The sequence below is a fragment of the Acanthochromis polyacanthus genome, chromosome 5 (genome assembly GCF_021347895.1).
Source record: "Acanthochromis polyacanthus isolate Apoly-LR-REF ecotype Palm Island chromosome 5, KAUST_Apoly_ChrSc, whole genome shotgun sequence".
Taxonomy (NCBI): Eukaryota; Metazoa; Chordata; class Actinopteri; family Pomacentridae; genus Acanthochromis; species Acanthochromis polyacanthus.
In genome coordinates, this window is record NC_067117.1 from 16,041,126 (window position 1) to 16,057,127 (window position 16,002).

Genomic DNA, 16,002 nt, shown 5'->3' on the forward strand with positions numbered 1-16,002 from the left:
GGTTCAGACTCAGGCTCTAGGCAGTCAGCTCCATTAGAACTGGAGCTTTACTAAACATATAGACACACAACAACCCAGTCTGGATGAGAGAGACCAACTTTAAAAGCTCTTTGTCCCAGAAAGGATGGTAGACGATCAGATCAGATCAATTAGTTGCGATCTGTTCGGTGCACAAACACACAGGGGGAAAAAGAAAAATTATTCTCGAAAGGCTCATTTCATAACTGTAACTACAGAGTACATGAAGCTAAATTTCTAAAAGCAGGGACACAACATAAAAGAGATGAAATCTTCTTTTAGACTGTCTTATGTTGACAAAATCAGATTACACTATCCATGCAATGATTATGATGTTGCCTCTCCTGAGTCTATGCTCTTCAAAACACAATATGACTCACAGCACATAGACATCCTGGTCACAGTTGACTAACAGCGCCTTCTTAATGGCATATTCATGGAGGTATGTGTTTTTTTAACAGGTTAATGGTTCCCTGTCATTCACAACTCACCTCTCTTGTGTCGCAAGTGCTTCAGCTAATTAAAAGCTCACATGGCACTTAAAGTTTTGTTTACTCTCTCTGTGGGTGAGCACATCTGTGGCCCTCAAAGCATGCACGTGTGCGTGATTTTCCACTGACAGGGCAAATTATTTGTGTATTGCTGCCTATTTCTATCTCCTGGCAACTGTCCCTCTTTTCTTCACTCTCGTCCTCCGGCTCAGTATCAGTCACAGTACTCGGGTGGGTTTATGACTTCATAATTTTCCACACAGATTAGCTCCACAGTACAACAGAGTAGTCCCACTGCTAGACCCAACATGGCTGCCTGTCCTTGAAGTTCTGTCCTTTATAAGCATATCAGTGGAAAACCAACTGTGACAAACCCACACTGGAGCTGCCTTGTGGCTGGAAAGAGAATTATATGATAGTATTGAACCAAATCACCTGAAGATACTGCCATGTGATTCCAGCAAATGACTGGAGAGCATTGTGCTTGAACAAACACTCAGCTCTAGTTAAGTTCTGCTTTCATAGCATATCACGAGGATCAGCAGCCCAAAAGATTCAAATTTGCCTTCTAGATTGTTCTAAAAAATTACAGGCTTATTGAAGGACAGGTTCCAAATTCAATATCTAAAACTTATATGAGGCTTTCATTGTTTGAATTTAGTATCTCCCACAATAATAGTCTTTTTAGTTTAAATCCAGTCTGTGTGCTAAAAGACCTGGAACTCTGAGAAATGTATTTGATTTGTGTAACTCAAGACTGCTGAAGCCTCATATGCTTTACATGAACTCTGAAATACACATCTGTGCAATGTAATCCTTCAATTCACTGCATTTGTTTTTTTGTTGCATCTCACAGATCCACACGATGACTCCAGGCACCCGAGTCTCGTCGCTCAGCATGTAAAGTCAAAAATAGAAAAATGTTATCATCCGCCTACGTTTGATAACCAAAGAAATACAAGACGTATTTTGTGGCAGGCCAGATTGTCCCAGAAAGATGTTAGATTCCCAGAGCAGAAGTCGCACACAGTGCCCTACTTAGGATGCTGATAAACCTCCCTTTGATGCAGAAAGTCACTGTAGACACATCACACAGCACAAGTTCATATGAGAGTTTGATATCCAAACGAATGTATTAGTTGCAATACTCTAAAAAGAAGATACAGCACCATACATTCTCTGGTTTCCTCCAGCAGACCTGCCAACCTTGGCGAAATATTTTGAGTACCACTTAATCTCACACACGCACGCGCAAACACGTGCACACACACACACACACACACACACACACACACACACACACACACACACACATGTCGCGCTCATGTCGATAGGAAAAAAAACTCGCGGTGCTTATTTCCCCGATATGACATCGTATTTTCAACGTGAAAGTAACGTTATTAACAGTACATATTTGACAAAAGACACACACACACACACACACACACACAAACACACACACACAGAGACACACACACCATTTTACCGTTTTAACCGCCAGCTGCTGCGGGTGGGAGCACGGGGAACAGGGAGAGAGGCGGAGGGAGGCAGAGGACAGGAGAGAGCGGGCCAACAAGGGTTCGGCAGACTCGTTATTCTCTGCCACTCTATGATGATTGGTTGAAATTGCACCACTACACTGCTGCATCGTGTTGTCAGGCATGAGTATTGCACATCCACATTTCTAACAGCACTCACAGATGTCTGCAGCTTTTTGAGTAGTTTAATGAGGCGGAGCGTACCAGCGTATTTTGATGTCAAATTGCGTACCTGCTACGCAAAATGCGTACAGGTTGGCAGGTCTGCTCCAGTTAACTTCAAAACATGTTTGACCATTTTAACTGCAGTAAAAGATTAGTTTCCCTTCATTACTGTGCTGACTGTATGACTTTTTCTTCCTAGGAAACACACTGTGCCTCAGTGACATTAAAGCTGTTTCATAATTCTTGCAATTTAAAGTTTCCTGAAGGTAGTTTGTCAATCACAAATCACAAAGTATACTCAGAGTGCATCAGATTGAAAAAGATTGAACCGACTGTCGTCCAGAACAAGTAGAGCAGCAATGATTTGCATCCCAGTCTTCTGACTGAGAGGGACAATCAATTGAGTGCACCAAAATGGCTTCTCACTCCATCAGGACTGTGAGGGAGCTGTGAGTGGAGTCAGCTCCTGAGGAATGAGGCCTGCTGGCTACTGTGAAGATGCTTGAAATCCAGACGGACAGCTGACATAACCCATCACAGACACTGGGTAGTTGCTCAGAAGAGCTGAGATGAGCACATATTGTTGCAGAACTTGAGCTCATAGAGATCAGCTAAATCACCTCTGAAGTTAACATCCCTGCAAGACACTGGATGGGAAATTCATTAAAGTTCATGCTTGATTCTGCAGAGCAGTGTGGGCTTTAGAGTCTTTGGAGATGTCTGTCATTGCTGATTCGACCGATCGTTGTAATGACCTCTTTCTCTCTAACAAAACACTTGTTGAGCGGCTCTCTTGGGACAAACTTCCTCTACTTCTCTTGATTGTGTTTCTCTGTAGCCTCCTATTTTTGTCTGCACACGCCATTACTGCCACCGCCTCGTCTTTCTACACTGACCCCTCTCTTCTCCCCTCACAGAAGCACCCTGATCTGACAGCAGAGACACAGATCCTGCCTCAGACAACTCGGTCTGTCACTTCCAGACATAAGGGGAAAGGATGAGAGGGGCGGCTGTTACGGCTGCTTCAGCCCACCAGTAGCATGAGTCATACACACCTTTGTTGATGCCACACATACGATTCTGCCGCTATGCAGCTCTCGCTCTCTAATTGTTTTCTTTCTAGAGAGATTACCTCAGGCTTAGATGGCTGTATGGGGAAAAGACTGTAACATACAGTGTAAAACTGCAGATGTTTGGAGGAGGTTTGGTGGTTTCACCTTACAGAACACGTCGTGAAATTGAGACAATAAACACCAATAGAACTGAAGGCCTAAAAAAGATTTTTGGATGATTTTCCATCATCCTTCTATGCGATATCTTAAAAAAAAAATAAAAATGTGAGAGGCAACACGACCAGCTCCTCAAATATATTTTTGCCATATCAGTTCTGTTGACCTGTGGGGAGCATACACTTCTGTGAACGTGCGAACTATTTCAAACCAAACCAATCCCATTAGATGGTGGCTTTGGGCATGACACATTACCACAATAGTTCTCCAGCCTGTAGGCAAGAACTGAGTATTTCAAAGTATTTTCACATATGCAGAGCTCAGGCTTGTAAAATCAGAGGAACTTTTCCTTTGGAGATTTGTGCAAAAGTACAGTGCTGCTCTTTAAAGCACACATTCATTCGTGAGACAGGCCAGTACGGATCGCTCTCACTAAATGGAATCTGTTTCACCAAACTGATTAAAGTGAAAGCTTGGGACGGGCGCCAACTGGCTACGGTAAAAGGACTGAAATGGGAAACTGTGACAGTCTACTGTTTGAAGGACTAAAGCTAAGACAAATTTATGACTGGAGTGCAAATAATTATGATGAAACTGCAAGTTAAATCACAGCCTTACACTATCAGGTAGTGACACCATGAAAAGCTGAAGAACTTTATCTCTGAGATGTACAACAAGGGTTCATGGATTATCGGACTACTTGAATATCAGGTCTGATATTAAACATTGTAGCAATTATCAGATTATGTTAGTTTAGTCCCAATTAAAAAAACACATTTAAAATGCGCAATTTTCGCTCATATGCATTTTATGTAGTCGCCACAACACTGAAACATAAATGTTGAAAAGTTCTCTTTTATATAAATATACGTTTAAGAAAAGCAATTTCAGCAAAATTCTATATATATATATATAAGTTCTAAATATCACTCATCAGCCTACATTTGTGCATATGTATTTGTACTTATGTGCCATCTGTGTATAGCAGCTGACTTTGTAGTATGTGACTGGGTCTGTATGATTGAGTTTGTTGTCTGTGGGGGCCTATTGATTTACATCTCTGTGTAGGAAATATGAGAAGAATCAGTGTTGAAAATGATACGAAGTCTTCCGTCAATGCATTACTTCTCTTTGTTGTAGGTACATTCATTGCATTAATGAACCTGAAAAGTATGAGCTGTAAATGGCAGACCAGTGACGGTATCAGAATGTGTACCTGAACTAGAGAGACAGCAGAGTCAGAAGGATAATGAAAGCGTAAAGAGTCTTATTATAGCAATGATTAAAGAGTCAATAGGTGCAATCAGTGAATAACATTTAACATTTACATAATAACTGCATCCAAAGCAGAATATTAATTCTTGCATTTGCTGCTAAGAGGGAGCAGTACAGCATTAGATGCTTTAACCATTTATATACTTTCCATGAATATAGGCTTTTGGCCAGTCTCATATCCATAATTGCACCATTATAACTTTTTTTTGCATTTCACTGTATTTATATGCAGGATCTCTGCATATAAAAATCCAAAATACAAGACCATAACCCCTCCAAACATATGTTTAAATGTAGAAGAGAAGATTCATCTGCAACCGTTCTAACAATTAATCATTTAAGTCTCTTATAAGTTTGGCAGAAGAGGATATCATCTTGGTCCAGCTTCCTGTGTGTGAAGATTTTTGTTTATTTTCATGGATGCTGAAAACCTTTGAATTTTAAACTTGTCAGGCAATATCCTGCATTTGAACATATCAACTTGAGCTTTAGTGGCCTTGTTTGCAATGCACCCTTCCCCAGCTTTTTCGAATTCTGTTTGATTAAATGAGGAATTGATCTTTAGATTTATTGTTTTCATATAAAAATAATCATCGACTACTGTGCCAGCATTGTACGTATTGTTATGTGGGCTCACATAATAACCTTCAACATTAATGCTGTAAAGCACTGCTTACAAACGAACACAGCTGCTATTTATCACTGTGGATGAGACTATTCTGTCCAAGTACTTTTTTTATTATGCTTAATTCAGCTGTTAAGAAAATTGTAAATGCTGAGTCTCACTTGCAGAATAACCGAGCATGTTTACTTCATAGTGTTGCTTTTTGCTCAAGCAAATGATGTGACCTTATACGTGGGACGCATAAACAGCACGCTGGCAAGCGTTTCAACAGGTAGCAGGTGGGGAGATTGGCAAAGCGCCCGGTGGGTGCCGACTGAGCAGAACACCACAGATATGGTGGAGACAGTGGTGCAGATAGTGACATGAGCTGGCACAACTGTGGTGTTTGAAGACTGAGGCTCCCTGGCAGTTTCCTCTTCCTTTCTGAAAGCTGTCTAATCATATCAGAGACTTCCCAGCTCACCCCTGGTCCTTCTCCATCTGTCTGCTGCCCTCAGACTGGATGTTATTATAAATCACTATAATGACGTGGCTCTACTTGGTCCAATAAGCTATGATGCTGCATGCAGTGGTGCTTAAAATCACACCTTGCTGCATGCCAGCTTCAATAAAGCACTGCTGTGGTCATTCATGTATTTGCCCTTACTGATCAGCTGACTGAGGATCTGGTGAAGGATCGCACCTCAACAGAACATTGGAAGAAGTAATTCCCCCTTTCAAAGCCCTTCACAGCACAGCACAGTCTTTCCTCTGGCTGCCTAAAGACGAGCCTGTATTGAACAGAAACTCGGCTCTTTATGGAGAACTGTGGCAGAATGGCGTCAAGGTCATTTGAGGGTAACTGAAAAAAATAACACCTCGTCTAATGAGGAGCCAGCTGAGAATCCAAGCAAACTGCTGCTGCTGCTCTTCCTGCACACATGCGACTCTGGCACAAGCAGTTTACATTTTAATGAGCTGCGCTATGTGGGCTGTGTGGAAATGTATCGATATCTGATCAATAATCTGCTGCACTCTCAGAATGTTGTGTCCATTGCATTTGCAGATTACAATCATCCGCGAATGCTCGAGCAACAGTCACAATAACTAAGACTGCTCTGTGCAGTGCAGTGCAATGTGATGTGACGTGATGTGATGCGCTCTCCTGGAATTACTGCACGTGTTTGCGTCTCAGAACAACAATAACAACATCCTCTGATCACAGCATCATCCTGCAGGACAGCAGACAACTTCACATCCTGGATCACATAACGAGTCCTCTTACGGATTAAATGTACAGTAAAGACAAAAAAGAAGGAAAAACAAGTTAATGTTGAACATTTCAGCAGGCACCTGCAAGAAACACCCTGCAGGTGAACCCTCCTGTCACCAAAGAGTTGTTAAAATACGACACTCTCCATCTTTGAGTTTCCGTTAGTGGGCAGAGAATTTCCAACCAGTTGTTGGAGCTCATGTATCGCCTGGCGTGTGCCACCACGTTGTACCAAAGAGACGCGCCACGCATTAGATCTACGAAGTGCACTTTACCTGGTAGCTCAGGATGCTTTCGGGGTCGTTGGCGTGCACGCTCATGGCCTCTGGGTTAACCTGCTCGGCTTTCACGGAGTGTAAAGGTGAGACTTTCTCTGTCAGCCTCTCGACGCTTTCTCAGGGCGTTTGGAAAAAAAATCACGAGTTGGCGACAGCAGCTCCTTCCATTTCTGCAGACATGTCAAGTGTTGACATCTCGTCCAGATGAGGAAAACGGTGAAAATGATTATTTTGCCCCCCCCGTGTTATGATGATTTCCCAGCCGCGCTTCCAGCTCCCCTCCCTCCTGTCCGGGCTGTGGGAGCAGGATGCAGACAGCATCACTGTGGCGTCAGCCAATCAGAGCGCAGAGGCGGACAACAGGCTGCGACGCACTGCTGCTAACCAGCACAGTGGAAGAGGCTGCTATAAGCCTACAGAGCCACTTCGCTATATGCAACGTACAGTTTGACAGCTTCTCATCCTCTCAGCAGCATATTTCCTGCTCTGAGACCACTAAATGGTTCGGCTATTTTCTCTGTTAACCTTTACTGAGCACAAGAAAAATACCCTTCATGCAGCTCTCTCACCATAGAGAGCCTTAGGGTTATGAAACATTGTTTAAAAAGTTCACTGGTGGAAAAAGTATGTGAATTCTTACAATACCATAAAAAATAGCATGCAAAAATGTAAAATACGCCATCAAAATGAAAGACATCTCACTTGCTACTCGAGTGAAAATACAATAATGTAATTAGCTTAATCAGAGGTACTCATTGTGGATAGGTTTATATAATTATGTATATTTGCCTATATTATTAGTAGTAGTGTTAAAATGTATGGAAATGTTGGTGCATTATGGGGGGCACACATTTGAGCTGGAGGCTTACCATTGGGCCTTTCAAGCTGTAATAATGCACTCCATTTTCGGAAATGATGCCATATTATGTATGAAAAAAACTACAGTAACGTGCAATTAAATCCATACAGAAGAATAAATAATATGCAATATTCGTCTTTGAAATATTGTCTATAAAGTGGGACAAAATGGAAATACTCAAGCAAAACTTCCTCAAAATTGTGCTTATCCACTGTAGCATACTGTAATGGCTCTGGTTTTGCTGCAGGGTGATTACAGTACAGATCACTTTACTGTGATGAAACCAAACCTAAAATGTGGATATAGTCTTCAGCAATAAAAAACTTACTGAGCATTAACATGAAAGAACAAGTACATTATGGATCTGACTGATCCAGCTGCATGGTTTAAAACACACCAGAAAGCCTCGGATGCCACCTTGCGGGAAACTAAGACATTGTTCCAAATAGGATTCGCTGTATGCAGGACTGCCAACTCTGACGCTTTGGCCGTGAGACACACGCAACTCAGTCCCTTCACACGCTTTCACGCCACACTCCAAATATCACACGGGCAAAAAAAAAAAGTTCCACTTTGCTGTTATTGGAATATGTAATCTCTGGGGAAAATCTAGTTCGCGTTTTTACTCCAGAGAACGCCAGGTTTGTGAAAATCCGGTCCGCATTTTCCGTCCTACACGTTTCCCGGTCATTGTGCAGCTGTCAGGTTGGCTGTATCTGAGTGACCACCTGTGTTTGAAACATAGACTATATATATACAGTCTATGGTTTGAAAGCCTGTGTGTAGCGCTGCCTGGTCAGTGGCGGATCTTCTGTGGGGGAACGGGGGGGCAGTGCTCCCCCCCGCTTATTGGCCACCCAGTGTGTCCCCCCAAAATTTTCGATGGAAATTTAATTTACATTACTGATGCTCTGACTTCCGACGCTCCTGAACGCAACTTCGTTGTCCGACTGCACCTGAATGCACCAATGGCATTAGTTCTAAGATCTTTTGATTGGATTTTGTTTGGATTTGAAGAAGCTTTGAAGATGTTTCCTTATACAGGAGAAGAAGACGAGCAGCTTCGTACCTTTGCGGTAAGAAGGCTGTGGCTGTTTCTCAGTACGTAACTGTCAGTACTTGCATTCTCACCAGGCGTAAACTAACCGTGACGTCACCCGTTGGTTTCAACGGCGAGAAAATGAAGCCCGGATTTTGCTACTTCCTGGTCGCCGTTTTGGATTTTTTGGAGCCAGTGACGTAAAAAGCGTCATCAAACAGACTGGACCGGAGAGCAACTAGGGGCAGGATTGGCTGAGAACTCTCTTATCCCGCCCACGTTTTGCCGCAGAGGCTTCTGTTGCTGTCTATCAAGTATAGCCACGCCCCCTGGCTCCGCCAACTTTAAGGATTTATTTAAAATTCAGTATTGATTTATTTTAAGATCGGCCACCTGATCTCTCATTGTGACCATGAAAACTAACGGGAAAAAAATCCTGAGCTGTAGAAAATCAGTCTATCAAATTTTATTTTTTCCAAAAATGAATTGGGGTCTATGGAGAAAAAGCTTCTTGGAGCCAGCCCTAGCGGACGGTGTGATATTGCAAGTTTTTGACACTTCCGGGTTTGCTTCAATTCTGGAGCCAGATGCTACGTCCATTATATATACAGTCTATGATTCTCACGTACTCATGAAACATCATCATCGAGACTGCATCGGACCAGACTAGTGTGCACAGATATGAATCAGTAGATAGGACACGCCTCTTTGCGCTGCGAGGCTAAGCTACTGGGGGCAAAGTTTCAGTGCATTCCCTGGATGTAGATGGCATGAAAACTGAAACAAGTATGCTGTCTCACTGTGCTGCATACAATTGCATACTACGTTGTTTGATGGAGACAAAGAAACTTGGAATAACTTTTCATAGGTAAGAATAGTTTTGGGCTCTTTTTTCATTATTAAATCTTGTTGAGAGCTTCCGGTCTATGAGAGCTAACTAGTTAGCCACTAGCAAAACACTAGCGGGAGCTATCAGCTTGACAACCAAATAGCAGACAATTAATAGTAGCTGTAGTATAGTTGTACAAGCAGTAGCAGTAATGCTAAAAGTATAAGCAGCAATAGTAGTATAAATAGCTGTTAGAGAAGAAGTATCAGCATTATTAATAGTATTACAAGTTGTAGTAGCAGTGTCAGTATCGGCAGCAGTAGTCAGTGTACTATCACTACCACTAGTTGTAGTCACATTACTATTACTACCACCAATACTACCACTAGTAGTTATAAAGCCTAACTCATATAAATCCATTTTATAATTTGTGTTCTTACTCCAAACCCATTTTATGATTGGGATTACAGACAATCTCAAATAATTGAAATGTTACTAAACAAGGTTATACTTATTAAATTAAATAGCTTTGGTCTCCAGTGTATTGGCTAATTCAGTTCTTTGTCCTTAATTTATTAACATAGCAAGTCATTCCAAGTTTCCTTGTCTCAATCGTACGACATAGAGTGTAATTGCATGTGTGTAAATGTAAGCTTTAACCAGCCTTATGACGCCCTCTGGGACTTGAAAGAAGTTGAACACTGTCCGCAAAATCTAATGGGGCACTGGCCAGAAGGCATTAGCAAGATCTAAGAAAACTACATGCAGGTCTTTCTTCTCCTTCATGGCCGTCTGTATCTGGTGCCAGTTGACATTCGTGTGTTCCACACATCCCGAGAATTCACTTATCCCTGCCTTCTGCAGAGGGGGGAGGCCACCACCCACCTCCTCCTCTTACTCTCTGCCCTAACTCCACCCAGACTCTGCCTTGGCTCCACCCATGTGGTTACTTTATTAGGAGCAGAAACTACAATGTCAAAGGGATGACAAATTTATTTCTTTTTGTCTGATCTGTAGGTCAGTGGGATAAGGATTTACCTGTAGAGCTGCAGGGTGCTGGTTCAAGATTATACTCTTCTTAATTTTTTTTGAAAATCCTGACAAAGACAAAGAAAGAATAGTGCCAGTGGTGGGTCTTGAACCTAATACCTTCTGCTTGGTAGTCTCTCCTCTTATCCCCCTGAGTTACTCACTCAGATACTAATTCCTCTTTTTTTGCACATTTATCATCTATTTTTTGCTGTTTTCATGTTTTTTTTTTAACTCGAGTCTTGACTTGACCATTTTTCTCAGGAGGTTGGACTTCAGCCTTTGTGCTGGAGGGTTGAACCCTCAATTCCAAGACTTTCCAAAGTCTCCAGACCTCCCGAGTCCTCGGGACCTGAGCTTTCACACAGTCTGAGGGCTGAAATTTTCTAAGTCCCACAGTAGATCTCTGTTGGTTTGAACTTTTAGACAGTCTGAGGACTGATTATCTTCTAAGTTCCTGAGTAGTGCTCTGTTAGTTTGAACCTTCAGACAGTCCGAGGACTGAAACTGAAGAAGTTGGCTGATGGCTGTTAGTTTGAACGTTTAGACAGTCTGAGGGCTGAAATTTTCTAAGTCCCACAGTAGATCTGTGTTAGATTTAACTTCAGACAGTCCAAGGACTGATATCTTCTGAGTTCCTGAGCAGTTCTCTTTCAGTTTGAACTTTCAGACAGTCTGAGGGCTGAAATAATAAAAGTTTCTCAGTACTCCACTGTTAGTTTGAACTTTCTGGTTCACAGAAACCTTAAAACTTGTGACCATGAGTCTTGATTTCACATTTAGACCATCAATCTGAGTTCTTCTCAGACCTTCACCTGTGGGTTCTTTAGAAATCCTGAACAAACTTTGATTCTCTTCACTGAACAGTAAAGTTTGTGGAGATCAGAAGGTAACATTAGTTTGATCGATGCCTTCAACTACTACTAAATGGTCTGTATTTATATAGCACTTCACTATACCTGCAAGGTACCCAAAGCACTTTACAAGATACGTCACATTCCCCCCGCTGATGACGGAAGCTGCCGTGCAAGGCGCTAACCACAACCCATCAAGAGCAATTAGAGGTTAGGCATCTTGCTCAGGGACACCTCAACATGAGCACAACGGGCCGAGAATCAAACTGGCAACCCTCCGGTTACAAGACGGCCACTCTACCCACCTAGCTATGCCACCCCCAGTAGACTTTATCTGGAAAGCAGTTTTCTGAAATGAGCTCTTAGTAAATTTGTCCACAGTCAAACCAAGTACATAGAAAGAGGAAATGTTTGAAGAAACAACTTGTTTTCATTTCAGATTAGAAAATGCTTTCAGACCTTTATCTGTTTTTGCCGTTTTTGATCGTTTTATTGTCTCTTCTGTTTAATGTGATCTTCTAAAGTCTAACTGGTGTCTTTTCAAATGTTTTTTTCTTTAGTTTGATTCTTCTCAAATGTTTCGTTTTGCTCTTTTCTCACATTTTATTCTTTTTCTAATGTCTGATTTTGAAATGTTTTGTCTTTTTAATGTTTGTTGTTTTTTCAAATGTTTAATTGGCTTGTTTGAAAAATGTCCTTTTCTTTCCCAATGTTTAATTTTTAGATTAAAATTCTGTTAAGGTTTTTCTTTTTAAATGCTTCATTATATTTTCTGATTAATTCCTATTTGAAGTTTTATTTTCTTTAATATTTAATTTTCTAATTAAACATTAATTTTTTAAAATAAATGTTTTGTCTTTTTAAAGGTTTAATAATCTAATTAAATGTTTTGTATTGTTTTTAAATGTTTGATATTTTTCTTGTTTAATTGTATTTTTTAAATGTCTAAAATATTTCATCTTCAATGTTTATTTTTGCTGAAAAAATGTTTAAGAATTACATGTTTTGTTTCTTCCGTTTAATTATCTAATTAAATATTTTGTCTGTTTAATATAATTTAATTGTATTTGTTTAATTTCTATATAAAAATTTTATTGTATTAAATGTTTTTCCTTTGATTTAATTGCTTTTTTGATGTAGTTTATTTCTTTCATCTTGTTTCCATCAAGATTTTAACCCCAACCATAAAAATGAAACAAACCCTTCAATCACAATGAAAATACTTCTGTTTTCACAATCATGAGTTAGTCAGTTAATCAATTCAACTTTATTCATTTAGCACCTTTCACACATGACAAAACTAAACAAGCAAAGAGAAAAAACTATGCTGAAACTATGAAACTCAAAAACATTAAAAAAAAAAATTTAACATGATAATAAAATATGTTGTGTCCAGGGGATAGAGGGAGTTTATTGAAGTCTTCTTGGGCTCACACAGTAAATCATTTAAAATAGAAACTTGGTATTCAGTCTAAGGAAACTGCAGAGCGACAGAAGAACTAACAATATCCTGTTTTTTCCTTTAATGAGTTGACTCTTCTTGTGCTTTCAGACCAAAGAACTACAGACTCTTCACAAACTGCTCAAACTCTTGGTACAGGACCTCACCACACGGGTCAAGAAGGTTTCCTTCTCATTTCTACTCTGAAGCTCAACTTCTCATGCTTGAACTGCTGACAAATGTTTCTGCTGCTCTAAAGTCTGGTCTCCAGAACTTCCTAAAAACTCTCAAAGTCTCTTCTGCTGCAGGTTGCTTTGTAGAACGGTTACAGAAAACCTCACTAAACCACATGGAGGGGCTTCAAGATAGTCGTCCAAATGAAACCGTACAAAAACCAAACTAGCGCAACCCAAACGCTAAAGTCTCCTGCAGCCTACCAGAGAACCTCTTTAAACAGAATCAGGACAGGAACTCTTACCTTCTGGACAACCAACGTTGGTTCACAAACAAGAACGCAGAATGTGTCTGACCAAAAACCTCTAAAGACTCACTACAGCCAAGATAAAGACACAACTCAGCTGCACCAAATCCACTAATCACTGCACACATTAGCACCATGTGATAACTGTGGCTAAAGAACCACATTTACTAAGACAACTATCCAGTACAAAGCCCTGAAACACATTAAAGACAATTTTATTGCTGGAAGCTGCAAGCCAACGCCTAAAGAACAAACTAAAAAAACAGAGCCAAACTCGGTTCAGTGGTGAAGAGAAGCAGAGGAAATGTTTGACTGCAGACATAAAGCAGGAAGACACTGAGCTGCTCAGGTGTTCCTGATAACACAAAGCAGCCACCTGGACAGCCAATAGGAACACAGCTAACTGGAAGTCCAGAGGGCTGCCTTAGTGAAAAAAAATTTAGTTTAAAGTTGAAGCAGAAAGTTAACAAAGAAATTTGAAAACCACCTTCTGATACCTGAAATCTCTGAGTTTTCACACAAAGAATGCCTGGACATGTCAAACTGGTTCCATAGTAGAACCGTCACTGTAAAAACATCATAGTATGGTGTGTTGCTCAGAAAACATTCCGCTGGTTTCCAAGGGGTTAGGCGGTTATTTATTTGAAAGACTAATTTTAGAACAACACCACATGTGAGCAGAAAAATCACAAAGTCTGTCTTTAGTTCAGCTGAAAATATTAGTTTTTGTCTTTTTTATTGACCAAACTTTTCAAGAAGTAGATGAAGAATAACTAAAGCTCTCATGTAGAAGTCCAACTTATTTTGGATCCTTGTGGAGAGTTTAATCTTAGACTTTGTAAAGCTGTTGAGTTTTTAGAGTCACATGGATTGTTTTGACATTTAATAACCGAGTCCTGAAATAAAATTACAGCTGTGAATTTCTGTCATTTCGTCTGGACTAAAACAAATAACAGCAGCATAAATCTCAAACGTCATTATGATGAGTCTGGATTGAGGTTTCTCGCTTGATAATGATCAAAAGCATGAAATTTAGGTTGGTTTAAAGGAATATTCCCCCTTAATTCTTTGAATGTTGACCTAAAAGGTTGGTTTCAGGAAGTATGCCAGCTGCAAGGTCCTCACACATCCACCTTAAAGGAACATTCCACTAAAAATCCCTGGACATGTTGGTTTAACCGAGTATTCCATCCAAAATCCTCAAAGAGACCTGAGGGGCTGGTTAAAAGGAATATTCCACCTAAAACCTCAACTAGGGCAGTATGCGTAGCATCGACAACAGAAAGAGGTCCTCTCTCGGTGGAAGAATGCATCCGAGTGCACTAATCTCAAGTGCCATGGAGGACTCGAGTAGTTGACGTTTCCTGCTGCAACCTTCTCTTTTTCAGCTTTCTTCCATGTCCCATCACTCCCGACCCCTGTTTTTGTTGATGTTTTTGACCCTTTTTCTGAGCTTTGACCAATCCGAGAACATGAAGTACATCATCAGCATTGGCAGTGTAACCAATGGAGGGAAAACCACCTTCACCAACCACCTGATCAAGAACCTGCCCAACTGCTGTGTGGTCCATCAGGATGACTTCTTCAAGCCCCAAGATCAGATTGAAGTTGGTGAAGATGGCTTTAAGCAGTACAATGTCATCACTGCTCTGGACATGGACACTATGATGAGTAGGATCTTCGTGTGGCTGGAGAACCCGGTGAAGTTTGAGAAGTCTCATGGCGTTAATAACACCCTGGACACAGAGATGGTCCCGAAGTCTGACCACAAGGAGGAGGAGGAGACTCACATCCTCATTGTGGAGGGCTTCCTGCTTTACACCTTCAGGCCTTTGATCGACGTGCTAAACCAACGTTACTTTATTTCCATCCCATATGAAGAATGTAAAAAGAGGAGGTGCTCTAGGAAGTAGACGGTGCCAGACCCCCCCCGGCCTGTTCGATGGCCACATCTGGCCCATGGACCTGCAACACAAGAACATCTGCTCACTGTGAAAGATTATTGAGAGCAGCTTTTTGTGATTTCTATGCAGAACACTGTGATGTTTGCTGAGCTGTGCGCTATTAAATAATTTAAGAATAAGGAATATTGTTACTGTTTATTATTGTTCTCAGGTTTACTATTAAATGTATAGAGTACTACTTACGGTATTTTATTGTATTTTAAAATTTACATAATTGCACAGAAGATTTCAGATTATTTTACCACAGATCAAGGGTACAGATTATTGTTGTTCACTGTGTATTGGGTTGTACTCATTTTGATTTAGACTGATTAGTAATCAGAACCCTATGATGTTTCTGGTATACAGCTGAGAACTGGTTGCTAAAAGTACAGAATATTATTTCTTATTTTAGGTGTGATAATTGTCAGTAAACATTCTGAGAAGTGGAAATTGACAGGGTTGTATGTAGTGCTGTTCTTGCACAATGTTTGTCACTTAATTGCCCTCAGGATACTGTTGTTGAGCTTACTAGTTTTACATAACAGGCAGATGCTGCAGCTAATGATGCTGTGATTCACATAAACAAGGAAACAAGTCCATCATAATTTGAATGTTAACAGCCCAAAATGAAAAGGTCATATACAGCTTTCCTA